Source organism: Magnolia sinica, chromosome 1, assembly GCF_029962835.1.
Source record: "Magnolia sinica isolate HGM2019 chromosome 1, MsV1, whole genome shotgun sequence".
NCBI lineage: Eukaryota > Viridiplantae > Streptophyta > Magnoliopsida > Magnoliales > Magnoliaceae > Magnolia > Magnolia sinica.
The window spans coordinates 116,870,353-116,886,029 of NC_080573.1; positions in this window are offsets into that span (position 1 = coordinate 116,870,353).

Below are 15,677 nucleotides of genomic sequence, written 5' to 3' on the forward strand. Positions count from 1 at the left end.
CTCTCTTGGAGAGGGCCCGATGCATGTTAAGTAATGTTGTATTGGGCAAAGACTTATGGACTGCGACCGTTAACATAGCTTGCTATTTGGTGAACCAGTCTCCTTATACAATAATTGAATGTAAAATCTCAGAGGAAGTATGAAGTGGTCATAAGCTGGACTACTCAGATTTGCGCACATTTGGTTGTGAGGCTTACTCTTGTGTACCGTCAATTGAGAGAGATAAGTTAGACCATATAGCCAAAAAGTATATTTTTGTTGGTTATGGTGTTGGTGTGAAAAGTTACAGGTTATTTAACAAGGTCACACACAAGGTCATCACTAGTTGTGACGTCAGATTCGATGAAAGCTCCCTATTCTATAAAAATGATCAAGAGGAGCAAGAGGAACCAGAAAGGTTGATCGTAAACGTTTAGATTGACACAGATGATACTCAAGTAGAGACAGATGCGCAGATAGAAGTACAAGATCAGGTGGAGCAGCCACCTGTAAGAAGAAACCACCACGTGATCGCAGGTTACCGACAAGATATAGGGATGGCTCTAATATTGCATATGCCCTTGTTACAAATGAATGGGACCCGTCTACTATTCAGGAGGCTCTCAGTGAGCCTGCCTGATGCAGAAAAGTGGAAGGGGGCTATGGACGATGAGATTGACTCGTTGCACAAAAATCACACATGGGAGCCTAAAAACGATCTGATGCAAGTGGTTATTCAAAAGAAAATAAAATAAATACAAAGCATGATTGTTAGCGAAGGTTTATGCTCAAAGAGAAGGATTTGACTTCACAGAAATAATCGCGCCAGTGGTTAAGCAAGTATTTATCATATTCGTGTTGGCATTGGTTGCCCAATACGATCTCGAGCTGGAACAGATAGATGTCAAGACTGCATTCCTACACGAGAAATTAGAAGAGTGGATCTTCATGAAGCAACTAGAGGGCTACGAAGTTAAAGAGGTAGAGAACAAGGTTTGCATGTTAATGAGGTCGTTGTACGACCTGAAACAGTTGCTTAGGTAGTGGTATAAAAAATTTGATTCTTTCATGTTGAGTCAGAAATTTACTCGGAGTGAATAAGATTACTGTGTCTATTATAAGATATTGAGTGATGGCAAATTCATTATCCTAGTATTGTATGCTAATGATATATTGATCACGTGTCATGATATGTCTAAAATCAACGCAATGAAGACTCAGTTATTAGAGACATTTGAAATGAAAGATCTGGGGGCTGCAAAAAAGGTTCTTGGCATAGATATTCATAGAGACAGGAAGAGGAGCAGGTTTTGGTTATCACAGGTAGAATACCTTGAAAAGGTGATGATCAAGTATGGGATGAACTAGGTAAAACAAGTGAGTGTTCCCTACACGGTTCACTTTAAATTTTCCTCAGAATAATATCCTAAATTAAATGAGGAAAAATAGGTTATGTCTCATGTGCCTTATTCGAATGTGGTTGGTAGTTTAATGTATGTCATAGTCTATATGATACTAGATATTTCACGGGCAGTTGATGTTGTAAGCAAATACATGTCAAACCCTAACAAACAACATTGGAAAGCAGTGAAATGGCTACTTCGATACATTCGAGGTATGAAAGACTATGTCTTAACTTTTAAAAAGATGAGCAAAATTGATAGGGTATGTAGATTCAGACTATGCAGGCAGTGTGGATTCCAAAAAGTCTACTTCAGGATACTCACTTGTACTAGCAGGTAGAGCAATTAGTTGGATGTCGAAGCTTCAGTCCATGGTGGCTCTATCCACGATCGAAGCAGAATATATGGAGTGATGGAAGTGTTTAAGGAATGTGTTTGGTTAAGAGGCATGATAAATCAGTTGAGACTTCAGTAGAAGGCCGTGCCGGTTAATTGTGATAGCGAGAGCGATATCAATTTGGCTAAAAATTCTATTTATCACTCCCGTACTAAACACATCGATGTTCGTCACCACTTTATCCGACAGGTACTTGAAGAGGGACGCGTGACTCTTAAGAAAATTCACACCAGCGTGAATCTAGCGGACATGCTCACCAAGGTTGTTCCTACAGTGAAGTTCAAGTTTTGTGCAACTTTTTTAGACTTGGCAATGGCGTAAAAGGAAGACAGTGTGCACGAGAAGTATTGATGAAGCTATGATGCGAGGCAATGATAAGAGAATAGGACAAGGTTCACTTTTTAAGATTGAAGACATGGTGGAGATTGTTGTATTTGATGTCTTAAATCTAGTCAGATACAGGGTCTGTCGATGTCATCGACCGTCTGTTCGATGTCACCTTCGATGACATCGAAGAGTGCTTGATCCATTGATTTTGTTACGAATTTCCTTGGTTGGATGTTGGACATATTGTTGCTCTTTTCGATGACATCGAAGAGTTTTTGATGACATCGAATACATGTTTGATGCCATCGAAGATTGGTTGAGTAATTGAGAATTTTCGTAATATCCATGTTTATTCGCTGGACTCTTTTGGCATCTGTTCGATATCATCGAAGGTAGTTCGATGACGTCGAACGATTTACATAGATTTTTTTGCGGATTTGCGGGATTTGCGAAATTTGTTTCCTATTCTATTTTGGTTTCTTTCTAAACCTATATAAAGGGATGTATACGGGACTGAGAGGTATTCTAAGGGCATCCTAAGACTTCTAAAAGGGTTTTAGGGTTTTTAGAAGGGAGCTCTAAGGTTTCAAGGGGTGAGAGAGGTGAGGCTTGAGGATTGCTTAAGCCAGGTAAGTTCTTTATCTTTGTAATCTCTTATTTCATAGTGGAATTCTGTCGCTTTGTGCTATGATTTTTTCTCACAAGGGTTTTCCACGTTAAATCTCTGTGTTCTTCTTTAGTTTGTTTGGTGCTTTTGGATTGCTATCCTAGATCCATCTCTGTGAGATTCCGCAGCACAAATCCCAACACCCTCTACTCTGTCACTCCTATCGATCTATTCTTAGCTAGTTCTTTCAATGAACTAACTTCACTCCTAATGGGCCCTTACCCAAGCTCATAGAGAAGTTAAAAGACTTTTCCAGAGATGTAAAAAGTTTCATCCATTATATCACCAACTTAGCCATCCATGTAATGGTACTTTGCTTGTTTGATGTGAACTGTTGGCCTTTTTTTGCTTTTAGATGTACGCGTGTTAGACGCCTATGGGCCATTGGATGGTCCCATTAGTGAATTTTTTCGCCATGGACCATCCTCGATAAGGTTATCAATGGATGAGTATAATCACTGATTATCAACGATCACTAATTATCAATCATGGGCCTATAGTAAGCCCCATATAAAGAAAATTTACATGAGACATGCTCATAAATGTAATTCATAATGGGCAGTCACTCAGAATGGTTTTGATAGGGTAATGTGCTCCTTCATAGTACTGTATGTTGGCCAATTTCCACCCTCAAAATGCAATCCTTAGTTTGATATGAGCCATTCATATTCTCCTTTTTTAGGCAAAGAAGCTCTAATCTCATAATCATGCTTCATTATGGTAATTTTGGATTTGAATAAGAGCGATTGGATATACATCTTCATGCACAATCACCCCTTCAACAAATGTTTCCTATCAAAGCTAGTGTATACTTTCTTTAATACCTCTTATCAAGCATCCAACTCTGCCAAGTATCAAATAACTCTCCAATTCCATATGGGGGAGAAGAATTATCAACCCACCTAAGTCCATGAAGGTGGGCCATGTTCTAGTGCCCGACCCTTTGATATGATGGACGATGTTATTGACATTCATGGTGATAGCCCCATAGCTTCTAGAGCTTGCTGTGTTGGAAGTTCTAACCATTTGATCATTGGTTTGCTTTTCGTTGAATGTGGATAAATGTTGCAATTATTTTTCTTAACCATTTATTTGGGTCCTTACTCATGCCTTAGTGGTAGACTTGTCGTGGTTTTAACACTAAGGTCATGGGTTCAAGTGGTAAAATTCCAGTGTGGTGTGAGTGTGTGGGTGTGGCGATGGTCTAATAAATTTTGATTTTTGGAACATAAGCCATTCATAATGAGGCCAACCACATGACTCTCTCGCAATATTATTGCATCATTTTTATCAAACGACAATACTCCTTAGTTCTAGAGTTTTGGCAAATTTAAATTTATTATGAAATCATCACATTTTTATCGCAATTTCTGTTGGAAGTTAAACTAAATCATTTTATAACTATATTTTTTAATTTTTAAAATCATTTTTTTATTTATAATATTTAATTTCAATAAGAATTTCTCAATAATATCCAAGAAGACATAAATTATTGAAAATATCCCAAGAATTACCTGACGGATAAATTACCAAGAGCAAGATTTGTCACTATGGTGCAAGGATCCTCCATTCTTCGAAACTATTAGAGTTGCAGTGCATCTATTTTAATTATAAAAAATGTTTGAAATGTCCTCTTCTTTTTCTTTCTAATGAGGTTTGTATCATTTATTGTCTGACAAGATCCTAATGAGTGTTATAAATTGTATAGGCCCACCTTTCAGTTGTCCGAACCATCTTGGGACCCACAATAATGAAGTATGTAAAAAAAAATCTCATAGATTAAAAGATGCTAACCCTTCGATCTTGGCCATACTTTTTGTTGAATGTGTTGTCAAATGTCTTTAATTTGCATATAACTAGGTATGTTGATGGCATTGACAAACCACTCAATCCCGTCGAGCAGTCGTCAATCCCATCGAAGACTCACTTAATTCCATTAAGAAAATCCCATATTTTGACCTTTGCTCGTTGGACAATTTTTAAGTCTAAATCGATGGGTCTGATCAAATGTGGCTTCGATCCCATCGATGGGTCGTTGATGACACTTGATATGATCTAAGCTCCCATTAACTGACTTGCGCAATTTTACAGAATTACGGGTTTTGTTTCCTAATTCGTTTTTAAACATTTTAAGGGTTTGTAATCGAGGATTAGGGTATGGAAAACATGCTTAGGGATTTTGGTGAGCAAAGGCAGTTCAAAGTTAAAGTTTTTTTTTAAAAGTATTTGGGGTGTATTCTTATATCGGTAAGCTCTCCTATCTATTGTAACATTGATTGTTATAGTGAATTCATTGTTACTTTCTGCCATGGTTTTTCCCCAAGTACACTTTTATTGTATTGAGCAAACTTCATTGGCTCACTGTAAATGTATGTGGTTTATCCAAACCATCCACACTTTTTTTTCTAGATCACTTTATGGGTTCATACAAAATCGAAGCATATTCAAAGATCAAGTGCACTACATCATAGGAAACCGTGGGAATAATGATTCATACTGTTGAAACCTTCATAAGGCCCACAATGATGTTTATTTGTCATCTAATTTGTTCATAAGATCACACAGACTGGACGAAGGTAAAACACAAATATCATATTGATCCAAACTTCTATGACCTCTAAGAAATTTTCAACCGTAGACATTCATTTCACATTGTTTGTTATGGTAGAGCTTTATATATGCTTAATTTTTGGGCTGAAGCCCTAAAATTATCCGGTCAAATAAATGGATGGGGTAGATAAAATATATAATTAACGGTGGGCCCTACAGAGTTTACTTAGTATGCTTAGTGTACAGAGCTACGTAGTACGCAATCTGTCTCTCCAACCTATTGGCAATGTCACTTGTAAGGCCCGTATCATAGACCATACCGTTCTGTAGGCTTCCGCGGTCCTTCTGGTTGAATTCTAACAACCCTCGACCTGTATTCGACGTTTGCGCGCGATCCTAAGCCGAGTCCTGTATACTGAAGTCGGCTCGACCCGAATCTTGTACCCTAGCGACCGCGCTGATCCGTCCCCGCGACTCGCGCACTAAACCGATACTCGAGCCAGGAAATGTGGGCCCGCGTTCATTCTGAAGAAACGCCACGCGTTGCGAATTTAGAGGGAATCTCTAAAACATGTCTCATCAATCAATCAAGTCAAGTACACACCATACCTCAAGTACAACAACCCATCCCTTCCCATTCCCAAAGTCAACTCTCTCTCTCTCCACCCATCCCTTAATTACAACCCCATCACTCTACCTATCACACACCATCCTATCCCTTTTCACCCATCACTTCCCTCTCTCTCTCATTTCCTCTCTTCACTCCTAAGCAACCCAAAAACATCCCACGTCAAAGCCTCCCCAAGCTCTCCCAAAACAACAAGTGTGGCCCACCCTCTCATCTCTCATCCCCATCATCAAAACTCTATCATCCACCGTTAAAAGTTGAGCATAGAAGCTAAGGAGGCTAAGGGAGCAAGAAGGAGGCCAATAGGTGGGTGATCTACCGTCAATTTGCATTTGAGGTCCACTTATAGGTGGGACCCCATTATGATGTAAGTGTTGTAATTTTGAGGGGCCCATAGTGGCGGGGCCACTCCATCACCATTTCTCTTGTCTTTCTCTCTCTCTCTCTTTCCTTATTTTCTTTTTGATGATGTGGCCATGTGGCCCACCCCGATAGACCCCATCATGAAGTATGTAACCTATCCACACCATCCACCCTCATGGGACCCACTTGATGGATGGGTTGATCTATACCGCCCAGCCCGTTACTAGGCCTAGACGGAAGGAAAACACAAACATCAAATCAATCCAACATAGGTGGGCCACATCCATGTGGGACCCACCTTGATGTCTGTGTTGTTTCCACACCGTCCTGGGCGCTGGACATGGAGACACAGTGAACTGAGAACTGGCGGTGCAGTGTGCTGATGGGCAGTAACAAAGAAAATAAAATAAAATATAAATATTAGCTTGATTCAACAAGCTTGGGTGGACTACTCATGTAGGCCCCACCTTGATGTACAAATCAAATCCACACAGTCCATTCCATTTCTCAGCCCATTTTAGGCGTTGAGCCGAAAAATGAGGGCAATCCGATAATCAAGCGGGCCATACCATAGAAAACTATGGTTTCTACCGTTCAAGACTGTTAGGGCCCACTTTGATGTTTCTATACACCAAAACACATCGAATATTGGGCTCATTTAGACTGTCTCGAGTCATGGAATCCAATGAGTGGGTCGAATTTTTCAGATGTGGGCCCTACCTACGAAAAACCACTAAAAAACTCGTTTAAAAAAAAATAGCAAACAGGGATGCTGTTGCTATCAGGGTCCAGGGACGCTACAGCAAGCAGCATCCGCTGCTTGGATGTTGGGTCCGTAGGCCCCACTATAGGTCCCACCGTGATGTGTGTGAAACATCCACACCGTGCATTTTAAGCGCCTCCTTCTGGTTGTGGGCCACCTCAAAAATCAGCCGTACCTAGAACTCAGGTGGCTGTTCACTCCCCAAGTATAGGGTTGTGATGTAGTAATAAACTCGGTAAGACCGAGGTCGAATCCACAGGGACTGATACCTGTACGTTATCTGAAACTAAGTAGAACTAGAACTAGACTAAGATGTGATCTAAACCAAATATAATTTAAGGAGTAATTGTGGAATAATTATCTAAAACTTTAAGGAATTCAGAGGAAGGAAACTAGGGATTCAGAGGATCCACTTGTAGAGATCAAGGAGATCTTATGCTTGCATCAAGGATTATGGAATTAAACTGAACTTCTTCTGATATAATTTTAAAGAGATGAAAGGTATATAAATTTGAATAGATTCCATCACCACACCATGCCCAGGAGACAAAGTTAACAAAGGAATTAAATTAATTACCAACCAATCAACATGCCATGAAGGTTAGGAAGGGTACTATCATCCAACCATGCCCAGGAGACGATGGTGAACAACAGGGCCTCCTGACGTCATAAACATTAAAAGAGAAAAAGAAATATTCAAAGCCATTGCAAATCCATTGTAATTTCAGACACAACAGACCATTAAATACTGAGAAAATATTCCTTGAATTATCAACTTAAAAATCAAATTAAGTTCAGAAATTTTAAATTAAATGCATAGAATAAACTCTCCCATCTCGCTACAGGCTTCACCTCTTAGCCCTAGCTAAGAGGTTTAGCCACACATGAATGGGCTGAATAAAACAACAAAATAAAAAATAACAAGAGAAAGAAAAGAACAAGGAAAGAGAGAAACCAGCTTCCTCCTTTTGCTCACGTCCCAAACCTTCCCTGTTCTCCTCTGCCTCCTGTCTTGCTCCTCCCGTCCCTTCTAATCTCCCTCTCTTTTCTCTTTTATAGGCAGCCGGGAGGGTGACTAGGTCGGTCACCGACCTTATTTACGCTGCCAAAACGTTCGCAGCTAGAGATGTTTTCTGTAACCACCGTTCTGCATAACCGAGAAAAACAACAAGATTGTTGTTTTGTTTGCACATGCAAACGTGATCATCCACGTGCAGGGTCGACTCATCTCTCGTAGGTTTTAGATTTTTGAGAAGATGAATGGTTTGGATCTTCCCGTCAGCCAGCCGTGATGGCCCACTTGGAGCGTCAGTTGCATTCGCAAAACAGAGTCTGCGTAACTTCGGCCTGCGCTGATTGATTGGTGGGATCCCTGATCAAAGTCGGACAGGAAATCCACTCTGTCCATTGAACTCACCTCAAAAAACTGGTCGAATATGGATAGTTTTGGATTTCCATTGACGCATCCCACCTGTTTGATCTTGTGGCAAAGATTCTGCCGTTCGGTGTATTTACAACCTCTGTCTGACATGTTTCAGATCAAAATCAACCATATATTGGTCAGGATGCTCGTCTGATTCGAATGGACGGATCGGATTGCTCTTTTGGATCGAAATGGTGGCCCACTGGAGTCCGTCCGTGGGTCCCTGTTTTTGATTTCGCAACAACGGAAGTTTTGAATCCGATCAGAGTCGAGTCAGCACATGCTGACCGACTCTGTTGGTTCGGTGCTCAGCGGTAATGCGTGTGCTATATGTACACACGACTTCTAGGAGGGGTCCACAGCGATGTAGTGTAGGATCTACACAGTCCATTCAGTTTCTCATCTACTTTAAGGTGTTGAGACCGAAGATGAGGTATATCCAGAGATCAGGTGGGCCTCAGATCAGTAAATTGTGGGCTGATCTGCCCGTTGGGTCACTTCCACATCGATCCAATGGATGATTTTTGATGTGTACGGTTAATTCATGATCATCAGGCCTCATATAAAGTTTGGAGCCAATCAGATGGTGGGAACCCCATGATCCTGCATTCTGGATGTCTTTCAGGCATGTTTGAAGTGAGTGACTGGAATTTCTCTGATCTCTGACGTGTAAATCCTCGTTCATGGTCCCATGGGGCCCCGTCCAATGCCTTGGTGATGCCTGAGCTTTAAATCCATGCTTTTAACATCTTTTCCAGCCCATGCTCGTAAATATACTCTGCATCACAAATACGATTAAATCAGGTCATTAACCGGCATCATGCTTGTAAATTCAGGAAATAATTGGGGTCTAATATGCAGTATTTGACCCTCAACAGTGGCCCACATCACAGGGAACAATGTGATTAAACGTCTGCCATTGAAACCCTTTTGGGTAACAGAAATTTGGATCGTTATGAAATTTGTTTTTCCTCTTCATACGGGTCTGTGTGACCTTATCAACAGATTGGGTGGAAAATAAACATTATGGTGGTCCCCACGTGGGACCCACTGATGTATGTATTGTAGACATCCACACCATCCATCCATTCTATTGGAATGGTGGGCCACACGTGTGGACCCACCTTATGAGGCAGATTAGCAGGAGTGCCACACACCAGCTATATAGCTGGTGTACATGGCGTCACCAAGTTCTTTGGGTCCCACCTGTTTCATCCATGCCGTCCATATATGGGACCCACCATAATGTATGTGTTGCACCCAAACCGTCCAACCATTTTGAAAGATAATTTTTAAGCTTGAGACTAAAAGAATAAAAATAAGACAGATCTAGGATCAGGTGGACCACATTATGGAAAACAGCGGATTTGAACGTCTACCATTAAACCTTTGGGCTACCAAGTTTGGACCTATATGATATTTGTGTTTCCTCTGAATCCAGGTCTTTGTGACCTTATGAATAGGCTGGATGGGGAAATAAACCCTATGATGGGGCCCACTGGAATTTAATCGTGAAAAAATCATTATCTCCACTGCTAGTTATTGTATGGTCCAGTTGATCTTTAGATATGATTCATTTTGATTTCGAAAAAAATAAAAATAGATGAGCTGGGTTCGGCCTGGCCTATTTGAACTCGGCCCATTCGACTTGGCCCAGTTGATTCGGCCCATTGATTCGGCCCATTTGGCTAGGCCCGATGTTGAGGCCCACATGGATATATATGAGGCCCATGTGATGCGGCCCATTTGATGTATTTGGAGCCCTTCGGTCGAGGCCCAACAGGATGTACATAAGGCCCATTGTAATGTGTGATTCCACCATGGTTTAGGTAATGATGTTCATAGCGGTCATGCCTTGGGAGCAATGATGGTTTGACGTCCACATTGTAAGAGTAATGATGGTTAAATGTCCGTATTGTAACTCTCCCTAAGGGCCCATTGATAGGTCCATACTTGTAGTTATGAACAGAACTCATCACCACATAACATGTTTAGTATAGTTCGATGATTCATGCTCATACATATCATATGTATGTTTGAGATGAGGAGTGACTGATCATAGCATATGCCTTCGGACAGATTGTTCATGGGCTCCCTGATAGGCAGAGTTGCCCTTCATGAGCGTGTGGTACGCGTAAGATTGTTGCATGACTGGTAGTGTGATTCATGCACTTTGCATTTGTATGACATGATTTCTATACGCCCTAGTGACATCAGGGCTATGACCTCTACAGACACATCATGGATGACAGGATCGGACACCGAAAATATTATTACTAAGCATCAGGGTACCATAAATGTCCCTGGGTGAAAATTCCTAAACCCGATGGTACCAGAGGATGACTCCAACGTCGAGACCGAGTGGATACATGAGCGCGCGAGGGCCATATTCCAGTAGACCGCGTCTCCCACTGTGTCATGGTCAGTTGGAAAAAGGGTGTGACCTTACCCGCTTGAGTGAGGGAGAATTCTAGGTTGAGTTTGACCAGCTTGAGAAATGAGTCCGCTATCGACGAGCCAGACCTGATATTGGCTGGTGGATAGTGAAGTCTCTTCCACTCTCCCAGTTGTGCGTTCGGATAGGGGCAGCAAGCTGACATAGAGTGTACTAGACCCCGGTGATTATATAGAATGAGAACTATACTAATATTTGATGAGCTGTGTTGATATGTGGATTTGGATGAGGATTGGCATGCTTGATTTGCATCTCGCATCGCATGGTCTTGATATGACCGATAGCATTCATATCCTGCACCGTGTAGCCTTGGTACGACTGATTGTATTCATGTACTCATCGACATGATTCTGCATTACTCTGACCTTGCATTCTGAGCACGCTCATATTGCGCACACACTTATACCGCCCTCTAAGCTTTGTATAAGCTTATGCACGATTGATGCGTGCAGGTGACGCCCGGACGCAGCCGTAGCTTCGTCACAGTTGGAGCATACAGTTGAGATTTTGGACTTTCTGTTATTATCATTATCTTGTATTTCTCTTCATGCGCATTGTACTTAAAGTTTTTTTTTATCATAGTGGATTTTGTGATGATATTCTTGTGCTTATTGTTCGTGGGTTATGCTTATACTGAATTAAAATCATGTTTGAAATCCTCCTTGTAGGATCCCAGTATCGGAACCTGGTGTATGGGTGCCGGGAGCCAAGAATGAGGTACTACGGAGGCTGTCAACGCCGAATTAGGTGATCGAGAATTTTGTGAGCCCGGTTTCCAAGTTCAGGGCGTGGGGCGTGACATCACTTACCATCCCGCATGGGATCAAATGAAAGCGGATTGCATGTGTTCCTAAGCAAAGATGTCCATGACAAATCCAATATGTCAATCTGTTCTTGAAGACTATGATGTGATTTCATGCGATTAGTGCCAAGCCATATGAACGGTTTAGAAAGCATGTCAAAATCATGGTTAGATCCACGAATGATTCTATTGGCCATGTCACGCCCCAAACCCGGAAATCGGATTCATAAGAATCCCGATCACCGAATCCAGTGCCGACAGCCTCCGTAGCACCCCATTCTTGGTTCCTAGCATCCATATGCCAGATTCCGATCCTGGGATCCTATAAGGAGGATTTTTTTTTTCAATATGCATTTAACTCATAATAAGCATAACCACAAGATTACCCAATTCACAAAGACAACATCATCATCACATATCCGCTAATATAATCATTTGAGTACAATGCTGAAAGGGAAATACATAAATAGAAAATCAAGCTCCAGAAGACCACTGTACGCTCTACGCTCAACACTACTGCAATCTAACATCACCTGCACGCATCTATCGTACATAAGCTTATAGAAAGCTTAGAGGGTGGTATAAGTGTGTGTATAAGGTAAGTGCCAAGTATTCAGTACAATGTCATAATCATATAATACCGGAAATACTGGTAATCCATAAATCGTACAATGTCAGAATAAACAGAAATACTGACAAGATCATGAATTATTAGAGTAAAGAGAAATACTGACAAGATTAGGAATTATCAGAGTAAACAGAAGTACTGGCAAAGTCATAAATCACACGATAACAGAGTAAGCGGAAATACTGACAAGTGCATGAGTCATATAATATTAGAATACGCAATACAATTTAACTATACAAATGAGGAGTCATAGAGAGCCAAATATCAGATGCAGAGGATGCAATGCAATATATATTCCTGATGAGTAACACAAACAGCGTCAGCCATACCATATGTCGTGGATGTAATGCAACATGCAGTGCGAATAGAATGACCATGCTGGAGTGTGAGTCAGGATGGTAGTACGTAGTATCGCAGGCTATGGAGTCCATCACAATGGACTTCTATCCAAACTAGTCTCATGCATAATTTGGATAGTTAGACTCAATGTGGTAAACTCCTGATCTCAGGTTAGTCACGCGCCCCAACAGAAATCCTAGCCATTGCGAAGGTACATGTAACAAATAGTTGCGCACCACCAGCCCGAGTGAATAGTGAATGAATGAATGAATGAGTATACAATTCCTGATTAATAAGTCCGCATATCAGTACAGTTCCTCTCTGGGATCATCTCCGGGGTTTAGTACACTCCAAATGGCACTGCCCCTCTCCCAGCAGCATAGTCCAAGTGAGTGTAAGAAACCTCACTATCCACCTCGCCAATAGTCTGCCAATACCTATCCGACATGTCGATAGCGGACCCATTCACGAGCTGGTCAAACTCAGCCTACTATTGCCCCTACCCTCGGGCGGGTAAGGCCACACCCCCTCCCAACCGACCACGACACAATAGGAAACGCGGCCTCTTGGTATTTGGCACTCTAGCGCTCATGTATCCACTCAGTCTCGACGTTGAGGCATCTCCTGGCTTGGAGGTTTAGGAATTTTCACCCAGGGCCATCTATGGTAGCCCGATGCTAATAACATATTTTCGGTGTCCCATCTGGTCATCCACGATATGCCTGTGGAGGCTACGGCCCTGATGTCGTTATGACGTACAGTAATCACATCACACAATGCAATTGTTGAAGGTCAAATATTGCATATCAAACCCCATTTATTGCTTGGATTTATGAACATGATATTGTTTAATAGCTCGATTTAATCGTGTTTATGCTGCAGGTTGAATTTAGGAGCTTGGACTGAAAAAGGTGTTAAAAGCATGCTAAAAGCATGGATTTGACGCTCCAAAGTCACCAGAGCAAGAGACGGACTCCAAAGGACCAAGATTGAAGAATTTACACGCCAGGGATCTGAGGAAATCAAGCCGTTCATGTTAAAGAGGCCCGAAAATGGTCCAAAATATAAGATCACATGGTTTCTGCCATCCAATTGACATGAGACTATGTACATGGGATGAGGATCATAAATTAACCATACACGTAAAATTTCATCCATTAAAGATCTCAAGAAGTGCCCCAACTGACAGATCAGCCCATAAACCGTTGATTCTAGGCCCACCTGATATCTGAAACTGCCTCAAATTTGGATTCAACACCTTGATCTGGGAGACAAAATAGATGGACGGTGCAGATTTATCTAGAAGATTGCAGTGGACCCCACCTTATGTGGCATGTGCACGTGCACCAGCCGTGCGCTGTACTTCCACTATGGTCAAACGAACCTTTGATCGCACCATCTCAGTTGCCAAAACAGAGACGGAAACTCTCTGTTTCGCAAACCGACGGGCGGTCCATTTTGCGGAAGATAGTGGGTCCTATACGTCATCCGTATGGCTAATTTAAACCGTCCATCTTGTAGATGGCCTCGAATATGACAAACCTATGTTGAAATTTTGGACCCATGCATACACACGTATGCGATACAGAGGCCACAAACGGTCTGCCCTGCAACGTTTAAAAGTAATTTTATTGTGATTTCTCCACTAGGCCGCGTCAATGGACGTTCAAAACCACCCATTTTTTACTGAAATTTCGTCCTGAATCTAACGGACGGGGTGGATTTCCATGAAAGCACCTCTATGGGGCCTACCGATCACGACAGCACTGGACATTCATAAAAGGCTTAGGAGAGGGATCTTATATATACACAACTCAAATCTCATTCTCATTCGATATTGGATTATCTTTTGTACAAAAATATACTAAGACCTAAAAGCAACATAAAGCAAAAGAACGAAGACAATAACATTTCTTCTTTTTATTTTTATTTTTATTTTTTATTTTTAAAAATATTTTCAACATATAGATCCAATGAAAGAAACTACACTTTTGCAGATAAACCAGGAGATAGTGAAGAAAAGACCAAAGATGTCCCTTGTGAATTTCATGCTTCAAAATCGAGTGCAGGTGAGTGATGTATAAACTCAGCGTGCTCAAATCACATGACACAGAGAAAAAATCTATTCACTAATAAAAAGTCAACTTTGAGTGCACTGAGAGTTATATTTGAGGTAACGCCTCATTTGGGGTTAAAGGTTACCAGCACCCTACAAAATTCAAATGAAAATATAAAACATATTTCTAATATATTACACATGTCAAAGCTATTGGAGAATATTATATCCATAGGGCAACTTATATATCAAGGCTAAGATATCATATTTGGTGATGGAGAATGTGAAATTCTTTTAACTAATGATGGCATGATCATCACTCGTAAAAGAAAAGTTGGTCAATTATTTACACTTATGATAGAATTGTCCTCTAAGAATTTGTTATTCGAAGTTACCAATTTATGGCATATAACATTGGATCACTGCAAAATTTAAAGAATTAAAGACATATTATGAAAGAAATTTATCACTAGAATGTTAATTATAAAGTTTAATGAGAATCATATGTGCGAGGCATGTGAATTTACAAAGGCAACGTGTTATCATTTCATATAGTTTGTTATAACAACTCACTATCCATTTGAAGTCATATATAGTGATGTTTGGGAATTAAGTCTAGTAAAATCATATACACGCTTAAGTACTATAGATACTTCATTAATAAGTTCTTATGCTATATTTGAATTTATGTTCCGCGTCAAATATCTCAAGTATTTGAATGTTTTAAAGAATTTAAAGCATTTGGAGAAAATCAATTTAATTTTAAAAATAAAATTTTCATAAAATGATAATGATAGAGAGAATTTGTCTAATAATTTCAATGTTTCTAAAAGAGCATGGGGTTAAAAGATAATTTAATTGCTTAAAAATCCTTTAACAAAACAATAATGCTGAGAA